Here is a 12,857-nt window from a genome sequence, read left to right on the forward strand (position 1 = left end):
ACAGAACAAAAACCTCATATCAGACATAGCATACCTGGAGATTGATTTTGCTATAGCAATATCAGTATAAACTTTTCTCTTTCTGGAAGTCAGAGAAATCAGTTGTAGTTTATATTACACAATGTTGAACTCACCTTGCCAGGGATACTTGCATTGAAGGCCTTTATCCCTGCCTTTAAGTGCTGCTTCTTTTTTTGAAAGTGAACTGATCTGTAATTTTGGTTATGGTATCGACAATGCATTAAGGAATTGAATCAAAATATTTCTTATGAATGGCTTATCTCCAGCCATGGTGGAAGACAGATAGCAAAAATTCTTTGTTTTGATTTCTTCATTCAATCCAAAGGATGTACTTGAAAGAGTTTTGCCCTAGAAAAATTACCAGACCTCATAGTGGTAGTTCAAGGTGGAAGAAGGTGAACTCAGGGATGCTTACTCACATGGCCACTTCCTCTTTTCTCCTTGATTACAACATCCTCTTTCTTTCCCAGGGGCCTAAAGAAAATTCCCATTAGCTCCTAGCATGACATCAATGTCCCCTCCAAGCACCACATCCAGTCAAAAGTCACATATACCCCATAACCCCATAGTCAGTCAGAAAAAAATAAAAGCCAAGCCCTTAGTGGCTGTGGGCTTGTCTCCACATTCTTTAAATAAAAGGCCACTTTTACATTCTTATATTCAGCTTTTCTATTGTGCTAAGCTACCTCCTGAGTAATATCAGTAATCTAACCCACTTTAAACCATTTTCACCACATGATTTTATTCTATAAAGTCCCTATAAAAGCAAAGTCCTTTGCTATCTGCTCAGAATCCCTCCTGTTTCTCTCAGACAGAAGCTTTCTGATAGGATTTTTGGTGTAGTAAAGAAGAGAATATAAAGTCAAAATGGCCTTTATTCTAAATATATGGAGAGAACCCCATGACCACTGGGGGTCTCACTTTTTCTTTTGGAAGTGTGTGGGTGGCATACATATAGTTTTTGACTTGGGTGGTGATTAAAGGTGGCATTGCTGATATGCAAGTAGCTGATTGAGATTCTTTTCTGGCCACAGGTAAGTTGAATAGGGAAAAGGAAAGTGACTTCCAGGTAAAAGTCCCCTGGTTCCACCTCCCACTCCCAAAATATCCTATTTAGAGCAAAATACTTTCACTTTCTCTCTCTCACTAAATATATTCTGCTCTTCAACTCTGTTGTTCCTAAAATTCATTCTTGCACTTTAGAGAACACAAACTCATACCAGACATAGAAGGTCAGGAATTGCATTCCACTTTATCACGGTATGGTTGCCTGTATTTCTAAGTAACTCAGCTGTCTGTAACTTTAAGAATTGTTTATCTATTTGACTTGGAGTAATTGTAGCAAATAAATGTTCTTAATGGATATAGGGAAATATATCATTAAATTGAAAAAATGTTTATCACAGTTTTTCTAGCTAGCATCAGCCAACATTTTCAACTTTCAAATATGTGGGAAAACAAAAACTAAAAACAACTCAGAAAATAGCAATCCTTTAGGGGACAGTACATCATTCATTGTAATTGCCATGTTATCTGCAGGTATTTCATAGACCAAAAAAGAAACATTGAGCCTCTTAATTAACAAGCATAAGTTTCAATAAATGTGCTCATAGCACTGCATTGTTGACAACTGTGAATTTTTTTTTTTGTATGAGAGATTGAACTCATGACCTTGTACTCTCCAGGCAGCTCCTTGTATCACTGAGCTCAATCCCCAGCCCAAACAACTTTAGATACTAAATATGACTATTAACAATGTTTAATTTGCCATTGACATATTTAATTATAAATTTTGTAAACCTACATTTTCACGAATGAAATTATGTTCTTTCCTTGCAGTTTAAATTACATTTTTTTTTAGGTACCAAGGATCAAAGTTACAACCTAGCACTTTCCAGGCAGGCATTTCTGTCTGCTGAGCTAAATCCCTGGCCTGTATTAATATTTTTAAATGTATAAACATCAGTTAATTCACTCAAATACTATTGTGATTTTAGCACAGGATGTCAATGTAGAAAGAAATTGATATACAACGAGAGAGGAACTGGAACTTCAAAGAGTCAATGCAAAAAACTAAATACAACAATCACTGCTACAGGCCCAGCTGAAGAAAGCCAGAACTGAAGATGAAGATGCAGTGACCAGGTCTACATGCTCCTGCAGAGAAAACAACAGCTTGAAATGTACTACAGTTACCACAACCTCCTCCAGGAAGTTCAGATAGGCATCAATTACCATACTCAATGAGCAGAACAACTGGACTGTTGTTCCCACAAAATGCCTTGGCTCTTTCCACATAACTTTTCTGGCTTATTTGTTCCCCTGATGAACAATATTAATTAAGCAGCTATAAGCTTATAGGTTGATTGTAGTCTGAGACACACACTGTACCCACATTGTGACTTTCCTGTATAAATGACCCCTGACAATAGGTCTGTGGCCAAAACACTGAAGGCCACTCCTGAAAATCCAGGGATATTCTTGTCTCATTTTTTTCTAAGAAAATTTTTTATCTTCTTTTGGTTTGTAACTTCCTCACTTCTCAATGTTGTGAGCCATTAAATTTGGTGCATTTGCCATCAAACAGGGCAGAATTATATTTCTCTTATTTCAATCTAAATATGAAATGTCTGTTAAAGGCCATGTTCCAAAGCCTGGATTTCAAGCTGCTTGTTTGCCTTGAGCTTAACATTTCCATGAGCTTTTATAAGTCCTCCATTTAGTGAACTGCAAATGTATTGGAGGAAGGAGGTCACTGTTGTGCTGTAGCACTATAGGTGTCATTCCTAAATCTGTGTTTGTCACTGCCTCCTGCATGCCACTACATGGCCTTTCTTCTTCTGCATCATCATTCAATAATTCCCATTTTGCATAAGTCAACTTTCACTCAGCTCTATTATTGATCTTTTTAAATAGTCTTTCTATCACCTTGGTTGTTTATTATTTTCATTTTAGTTTTTGCTTTAAAGACATAGTCTCACTTTGGAGTTCTGGCCAGCCTTGCACTCACTATGTAGGTTAGGCTGTCTTTGAATACATGGCCATTCTCCTGTTCCAGCCTCTTCATTGCTGGGGAAAAGAGGTGGGCATCATAGCACATGGCATTTGTCTTATTCTCCTCTCCTTTAAACTACGATTCTTTCATTTCAGTGGCACTGTCATTTAATCTTGGTGTTTGCTTGTGTCAGTAAAGGTTTCTGAAGCTTGCGTTGAGTTTGTGAACAACAATACAGGAATCCAAGCAACCCAATTGAGAAATGTGGAATTTCATTAGATGGTCTCAGGACTACTTGTACACAGAACCCCCACACCTATTTCAAGATCTAAACAAGAGGCTTTGAACTGGAAAGTTACAGATGTTTTAAAAGATAGAATCACAAAAAGATCCTGTTGGAAATCATTTAGCTAGAATCTTATAATAATTTTTGGATGACAACTGTATTCTGCTTCTTCTGTTGAGCAGGTCAGTTTATTTCTTTGGGTATAGCTCATTTTTCTTTTCTCCTGGGACTTCTACCCTGAGTGATTTTCCATTTTTCAGGGTAAAATACAGGGCACTAGTTAAACGCAATGCTCAAGATGGCATCTATTATGACAAGGTACAACACAGCTAAAATTACAAGCCTCAATATAATCTAGGGTAAAAACACACATATCTATAATCCCAGCACTCAAGAGCCTGACACAGGAGTGCTGCTTTGAGGTTAGGGCAATTCTGCACTCCATAAGGGGTTCAAATCTAGCTGACATCCATAGAGAAAACCTGTCTCAATAAAACAAAACTAAACTAAACAAATAAAACCAAAGAAAACAGCTGAATGGAGACTGATTTCTTCAAATCTTAATTCCATATCTTGGGGATTCATTTTTTGTATATACACATTTTTGAGACAGCAAATTTGATACTATATTGCAACTCACAGCTAATGTAACAGCCAAATAGGAGCACAGATTCTTGTGCTGAGTCACTGCAAGAGTCTCTGTGCACTGTCTCTAATGCAGAGCTTATAATGAGAACCTATAGGCCCAGCATCCATAAAGCACAGAGGCAGACAAATATCTCATCAATCACTCTGATGTACTACCAATGATATCTCTTCAAATCTCAATTAGGCCCCTAAGTCCTTTGTTCTTAATATACTTAAGCAGCATTTTGATATTTGAATTTGGTTTCACAGAACAAAACATAAATAACATCAAATATGGTACATAAGTAATAACTCAAATGTTCACGGAAAACTGCTGTATGTAAAAAACATATAAACAATGAAACCAAGTGCAAGCTTCCAATTATACCTCAGTGTCAACAAGTGATCACTTTCCACTCAGATAGAAGAAATATATCTTGGGAGGCTGATGCAGGAGAACTTCCTTGAGTTTGGGGCTAGCCTAAGTTACAGAGCTGTCTGAAATAGATAAACCCTGACTGAGATACCCCACAGACAATGTGAAACTTGAAAAGTGACTGCATAAGACACTTTTGGTTTGCTTTAAAAAATTTAGCCATGCAATATAGAAAAATTCCACAATGTTCAACATTTTCTGAGAAAAAAGGTTGATATCATCCATAATATACAGAAAACACTTTCAGAGCTGGGTATTTAACTAGCAGCATGAAAACCTAACTTGCAAGCTTGAGATCATGAGTTCCATCCTTGGTACAAAAAAAATTAAAATTTCATCTTCATTATACTGGGTCATAATTTGAGATAATCAAAACTAGATCTCAAGTGAAGAACACAGAATTCATGGGTTGACAGGGAGTGGAATACTGATTGTTAGCAGAGCTGGTGTTATTCACCTCAAGGAAGAAATCATAATTCAATTTGAACTGCATGCTTACCCTAAGAACTACCTGACTTTCAGTCAAGACCCTCTCTGTTGTATGTCCTGCTATTTGCACACAGTGTCCTGCTGGTCACTTCCACATCCTTTCCATGTTCGTCTGATCCACCCTAAGCAGAAAACCCTTCATGCCTAAACTATTGATATCCCTGCACAATTTCAATTTAGGGCATCTCCTTTACAGGAATTAGTAAAGTCCATTACAGAGCATTTCCATATTTAAACAATGTATATGATCAACCAAGCTATTAAATTAGCTCTTAACTCAGAGATAACACCCATATTCCTTTCCATTCAGAAGGATATCATGTATTTATATGCTCATGCAAATGAATACATTTAGGCATTTTTCAGTGAGAATTTAACAGGCACCCCTTTCTGAAATTTGTCCTTAGCAAGCACACTTTACCCTGCCCTTGATGACACTTTTATATCTGCTTTTTTTTCTCAAAATTCAAACCTCTATGGCTGTTCTCACAAACATCGTCTATGAGCACATGTGTCACATGAAGTATGTTCAGAAATTCTTTGCACTATTATTTATCATACACAGGAGTTCACCAGGTGTTTGGAAAGCCTTCCTGCACTGAAGTACATCACTATACATCTCTGAATTCTCTTGATTTGCCAACACCTGTCATGAGGTTGGAAATGCAAGAACATACCAGAAATTTAGGCAATCCCTATAAATACAAAAAAGTACAGGTTTGAGGAGTGCCTTTGTGGATATGAGGCCCTGCATTACATACATTTATAAACTTTAGAACATCAAGATTGCTTATCCCTGGAATGAGAGCAGAGACCAAGCTCAGTAATGCTGCCCCAGCTACAAAATGCATCAGAGTCAGGGGCTTCCCAAGCTGCTTCCTCTGCTCCTTATGATGGAGGTGCCAGGACAGTAGAAAATTTCAAAGATGATACTCCAGTCTGGTGCTATCATAGTTAATTCAGGGTTCTGGGGACACAGAATCATCCTTGTTCCAAGCAGGAGAAAAAGGGAAAGTGGACGACCCAAGGCCAATGCTAGAAGAGCTCAGGAGCTGAAGCTAACTAAATACCTGAGTCTACACACACCAGAACTGCTTCTAACCACTTGTAACTGGTTTCTCCCAATTCCACCCTATTTATGGGCTCCCATCCAAAGCCTCACCATTCCGTGGCTAGAGGGTCTCCCAGATTCTTTGCTAATCAGGCCACAGGACTTCGAAACCAGTAAATGAGATCCAGCAAGCATTCTGCTCCCAGTTTTGTAGCCCAAACAGGTAAAAAATGTCTACACACCGGAAAAGACCCAAGAGACCTCCTGCCACAGCTCGCCTGATTGGACATTTCATATAGCCCGCCTCTTCATCACTGATTGACTGCTGCACTACTGTCTTCTTTCTGAGTCCAAAATAAACAGGGAAAGGAACTCCTTCCTGCAAGAGAGGATCCCAAATGTTAGAAAGTAGTCAGAGACTTCTGAAGCTGGTTGTCTTCAACAGTGTTGATCTCAAGTACACAGAGGAATATGTGTACCAAAGTGCCTTACCTCAGGATTTTCATTTCCAAATCCATTTCATTTCAAGGATGAAAAGAAAAAATAAAACTAAATTTCAAAACATATGAATTGTGGGGCAACACTGCTATATACGTTGCACACTGTCATCCCAGATCATTCGCCCAGAGCACAAGACATCTGTATTCAATTTTCCTAAAAGTACTGTTAGGTGGAGCTGAGTTAGTTAATTATGATTAGCAATGAGACAGGGCTGGGTCCTCTGAGGAGCCCATCCAGAAACCCAGATACCTTGCAACTATGGAGAAGATGGACAACTCCTGCTATGGGCTAAGCCTCAAGACAGAATATCAACAACTTCATCCATATCCTAAGGACTGATATTCTAAATAGTTCCTTAGCACAATGAGGAAGTCAGGAGTCACCATTCAAAGAAATGTATCCTCATAAAGACGGACATTTTAAATAGTTCCTATTATCCTGATGACCTCAGTAGTCATCCTCCCCAACCCCTAAGGGAAGATTCACTGTTGCCTAACAATGCCTGCTTCCTGTGTGACTCCCTTCCCCTTTTGCTATCAATTTAATCATCTTTACCTGAACTATTTATCTTATTGGCTACACTAGCTGTGTCCCATCTTATGCCCATCTGCATTGTGAGTTCCCAGTTTTCCCACCCTTTAAACCACCTCACCACATGATTTTACTTTATAAAAGTCCTTGGAAAATACAGTCTTTGCCCACCCAGTCAGGACATATTTGCTCTCTTTCTCACACAGCTTTCTTTCTTCCAATAATTATATTATCTTGACTTCTGTTTTTTCTAAAATTCATTTTTTTACTTCAGAGAACACAAACTCATACCACACATAGTAGACCTGGAGTTTCATTACCCTATAGCAATAACAGTGTAAATTTTTCTCTTTCTTGAAGTCAGAGAAATCAGTAAATGATTGTATTCTTAAATGTTGATCTCACCTCTTAAGGGACATTTGCATTTAAAGGCTTTATCCCTGCCTTTTAGTTCTGCTTTTGTTTTCTGAATGTGAACTGATCTGTAGTTTTGTTTATGCTATCTACAGTGCATTAAGGAAATGACTGGAAATTTTCCTTATGAATTGTTTACCACTAACCATGGGAGAAGACACATAGCAAAAATTCTTTATTTTCATTTCTTAATTTAAACTGAAGGATGTCCTTTAAAGAGTTTTGCCCTAGAATAAATTACAGAACATCATGGTGGTAGTTCAGTGTGAAAGGTCAAATCAGGGATGCTTACCCATATGGCTACTTCCTCGCTTTTCCCTGAATACAACTTCCTCATTCCTTTCCCAGGGGCCAAAAAAAATTCCAATCAGCTCCTTACATGATATCAATGTCAGTGCCAGCACTACCAAATTTCAGATAAACCCTATAATCCCATAATCCATCAGAAAATAAGGCAAACGCTTGTTGGCTTTAGGCTCCTCTCCACATTCTTTAAATAGAAAGGACACTGCTACTTTTTCTTATATTCTGTGAAGGGGTTTTGGCCCAGACAGGACTCTGTAGCTGGGAAAGCCTCAACCAGAAGCAGGAAGACCCTATCTCCCCCACCCCTAGGAATTTAGCTGTGACGCCGTCTTCCTGCACCTGGAAATTTACCTATGGTGCCCAGTCTATGACCAGTGGGCTACCTGTGCATCACTAATGCTCTCCTTAGGTTCCAACCAAAACCGAGGCTGCTTACACACCCCCATCCCACGTATCCACCAGAAAGATCACTGGACTCCAGTAGTGGGGGGGGGTGCCAGACGTCTCTCTCTATGTTCTCAGAATAAAGGCCTCTTTTTGTTTTATACTTCTCATCTTTTGGAAATAATCCTATCATTGGGTTTCTCTATTGGGCCACAAAATTCTAACAGTACTGGTTCTTGTCTATGTATGAAGCTAATTTACCTCCTCAGTAATTCACATGCTCTATGCCGTGAGTATCCAATGGAAATTAATGCAGTGGGGTTTTGCTTCACTGTATCAGTGTCAATGCAGTGAATTTAATCCTAAGATAAAAATAAATCTTCATACAAGTTTCAAAATAGAATTATTCATCAAAATATATATAGTCAAGGTCCAAGAGGCCTACAGACAGCTTTCAATAATATAATAGAAGCCTTCTAGAAACTGAAAGAATACACAGTTTATCTAATTAAAAGTTGTTCAATCAGCCAATAATGTAGAAATTTTTTCTGAACAATTATAGGTGAACCTTCTATTTTGTAAGATATAAACTAATGCCATGGCAAAGTCTATCTCTTGCTAAATAATACAATCGAAGCAAGTATTTTACACTTATAATGACTGTTGTATATAATTTTAGATATTGCCACCACTATAATCACTGTGAATTGTATTAATCACTTGAAACTGCAGGAAAAGAAATAAATTTCAGACATTATAAAAGTATAGTCATGTTAATTTGGCTCATGTTAATGGTCGAGGGGAATGAAACTCCTTACCTACTATATATCTGGTATAAGTTTGTGTTCCCTAAAATTGAAGAATGAATTTTAGAAATGATGGAGTTTAAGAGTGGAATATATTTATTGGGAGAAGGAAAGCTTCTGTCTGAGACACAGGAAAGTTCTGAGTGGTTTGCTAAAGACTCTGTCTTTTTGAGAAACTTGTATAGAGTTAAACCATGGGGTTAGATGGGTCCAGGGGAGGGGAAAAATGGGAATCTGAAAGTTAAGCATAAGGCAGGATAGAAATGTGGTCAACCAATAAGGCTAATTGCTCAGGTAAAATTGATTAAATTGGGAGCAAATGGGAGAGGAAGTCATAGTAAGTGGACAGGTTTAAGAGCAGAGACTCTTCTTTTAGAGGGTTGGGATGGGGGCTCTTGAGTTCCTCAGGGTGATCAGAGAACTATTTGGAATGTTGCTCCTTAGCACTTGGTTGTATTTAATTTACCTTTTGTTTTGAGATTTGGCCCACAGCAGGAGGTGATTGTCTCTTCCAATCCTGCAAGCAATCTGAACTTATTTTCTGGCTCCTTTGAGGGGCAAGCCTTGTTTTTACAGGCAGCTGAGTTAGTTAGAAATATATAGTCAGGGAGACAGGATCAGGTCCTAGATGTAGCCAGCTCAGAAGCCCACATACCTTGCAGCTATGTGAAGACAGATACCTCCTATTATGGGACAGGCCTCAAGAGAAAATACCAAGCAAATGCATCCATGTTCTAATAATTGATTTTCTAAATAGTTCCCTGTCACCCTGCTGAAGTCAAGAGTCATCCTTGCAATCCCATAGAGGAGAGTTACTGCTTTGTAAAATGCCTGATTTCTATGACCTCGCTTCCCCATTTGTCTGCAGTGTAAATGATTTTGCCCGAACTATTAATTATACTGGCTAAACGTAGCTCTGTCCAAAGTTATGCCCATCTGCCTTGTGAGTTCCCAATTTCCCCCACATTAAACCCATCTCACCCCATGATTTTATTCTATAAAGTCCTTAGAAGATACAAAGTCCTTGACAAGCCATTTATGACCCCTCCTGTTCTCTCAGACAGAAGCTTTCTGATAGGGTTTTCACTGTGGTAAAGGAGAGAATATAAAGCAAAAATGGCCTTTATTCTAAGAAGGTGGATCACATGACCACTAGATGTCTGCCTTTTTCTGCTGGATACATGGTGAGGGGGCTTATATCTACTTTTTAAAAAAAAATTTATTTAAGGAGAAAAAAAGCAGAGAAAGGGTACAAGTTATATAGATTTACAGAAAAAAAAACAGTAGGAAATCACTAGTTAATGGATTACATATTGTCATGTTAGAAATAATTGTTCAAGTCACAAAATTAAAGCTTGTAAAGTGGACATTCCAACAATGATACTGCAAACAATTCTGTTCAATGATCCAATAAAACTCTGTGATATCATTTTCTATCTTATACACTTAAATATACATGCAGTTATATAGTTTAGAGCACTTTCTTTTCCTCTCTTTTGTATAATGACTATTACACCTTTTGGGTTTCATTGCTCCCACGGTTCTAATTACTTTTTTGGAAGAGAGTAAAACCAAATGTGACATAACAGAACAGAATCGGTCAAATCAAAAGGGTGGACATAATAGATAATGTAAAAACATAATACAAGGTAATCAACAATGGTTACCATAATGCCTCCTGCTATCTCTAATAGAATTTCCTATATCATTAGTTATAATAAAATTGAACAAAACAGTAAAGAACAAAACCAACAAAACCAAAACATTGGAGACATTGTAGGTCTTCAAAAGTAGATAAAAGTCAATGAGAATGGGCATTATAATGAATCTCATTATCTTCACAGCTGATGCCTAAACTTTCGAACCTGATACTATCCAGTAAAACAGAATAGGGCAATATCAGTCAAAAACAAGATGTTGAGAGTAATACAGGGCTTTAAATCGAGATAATGGAAAGTCAAAGTGGGTTACTGTAATATATCCTGCTATTTTTATTTATTTTTCCCTTAATTAAAAGGATAAAAATAAAAAAGTAAATAATGGAGTGGAGCTTGAGATAAAAGAGGGCATAACAGCAAAGCAGCGCAGATCAAAACAACCATTTAAGCAGAATAGTGTTTCACCATCAGATAATCCTGACATAAAAGTAGTTACCATATTGTCTCTTTCCTTGAAATCCTTGAGTACAACTTCGTATACTGTAGTTTGACTGTGGTGGTGCTTAAAGGTGTCATTGCTGATGTGCCAGTAGCTGATTGGGACTCTTTTCCTGCCACAAGTAAGTTGCCTAAGGGAGAGGTAAGTGACCTCAGGGTAAATGTCCCCTGGCCTGCTTCCCACTGTGGTAATATCCTATCTAGAGCAAAAACCTTTCATTTTTTTCTCTCAGTAGTATATTCTGCTCTTTACCTCCTTTGTTCCTAAAATTCATTCTTCTATTTTATAGAACACAAACTCCTACCAGACATAGTAGGTCAGGAGTTTCATTCCATTATATAACTATCTAACTGCCTATATTTCTGACTAACACAGCCTACTGTAACATTAAGAATTATTTATTTATTTCACTTAGCATAATTGTAGCAAATAAAATGTACTTAGTGGATATAGTGAAATATCCAATAAAATTGGAAAAAAATATTATCACAGTTTCTCTATCATCACCAGTCATTTTCATCTTTCAACTATATGGGGAAAAATAAGAGCAGCTCTTAGCAAATAGCAGTGGTATAGTGCACAGTGTATTATTCACTGTAGTTATCATGTTATTTGTAGGTGTATGACCGGTGTCGCAAAGCAGACTCTAAGGGCTCCGTCCTCATGTAAGAACAAAGGGGTCTTTATTATTCCATGCACACGGGGTCCTCTAAACAGGTGGAAATGGAGAACCCCGAGTTGGGGCAAGGCTGGTGCTTTTAAGGGGGAAAAAACCACAATGTAAGCGTTTATTTACAGAAGCCTATCACAGCAGTTAGAGCGGGATAGTTGGCAGTCTGTCCATTTGTGGTTGGTTAGCTCAGCAGGGATGACCAGCGGGTCAGAGTTAATTAACTGTCTTGTTCTGCACAACTTATCTTTAGGGCACCTGGTTTCTGTATGGTTCGAGTTTGACATGTTTCACAACCCTGATTAGTGTAATCAGCAGGCTCTATCTCTGAGTTCCCTGGCACAGCATAGCCCGAGCATATCACAGCTGCAGATGTTTTCTTTGATCTTCCTGCAGGGCTGAGTTAGGACTGAGTCATGAGGCCCAGTGCTGTTTCTAGCTGAGAAACAGCATCTTGGTTTTAACCTTTAAATTTCTGGTCCTTCATAGGTACTTCATAGACAACAAAAGAAACATTGAGCTTTTTAATGAACAACTATCAATTTCAATAGTTGTGCTCATAGCACTACAGGGTTGACAACTGTAGATTTTTCTTTGGTACCAGGGATTGAACTCCTGACCTTGTGCTTGCCAGGCAGGTGCTTTGACCACTGAGCTCAATATGCAGCCTCACATCTTTAGATTCTAAATATGATTATTACCAATGTTTAATTTGCCATTGACATATTTAATTAAAAATCTTGTTAATCTACATCTTCAATGAAATTATTTTCTTTCATTGCAGTTTAAAACACTTTTTTTTAGGTACCAGGGATGAAACTCACAACCTAGCATTTCTCAGGCAGGTGCTTCTGCTGGCTGAGTTAAATCCCAGGCACACATTAAATAACATTTCATTAAACGTTTAAACATTACTTTATCCATTCAAATAGTATTGTTATTTTACTAGAGGAGGTCAAAGTATAGAGGAATTGATATACAGTCAGAGGGGAAATGGAAACTCAAAGGAGTCAGTATAAAAACCTAAACACAACCATCCCTGCTAGAGGTACAACTGAAGAAAGCCAGAAGGTGAAGATGCAGTGACCATGTCTACATGCCTCCTGGAGAGACAAACAATAGCTTGAAATGTACTACAGTTACCACCACCTCATCCAGGAAGTCCAGAGAGGCATCAGTTACC

This window comes from Cavia porcellus, unplaced genomic scaffold, assembly GCF_034190915.1.
Source record: "Cavia porcellus strain 051 isolate PalLab524CR breed Dunkin Hartley unplaced genomic scaffold, mCavPor4.1 scaffold_50, whole genome shotgun sequence".
Taxonomy (NCBI): Eukaryota; Metazoa; Chordata; class Mammalia; order Rodentia; family Caviidae; genus Cavia; species Cavia porcellus.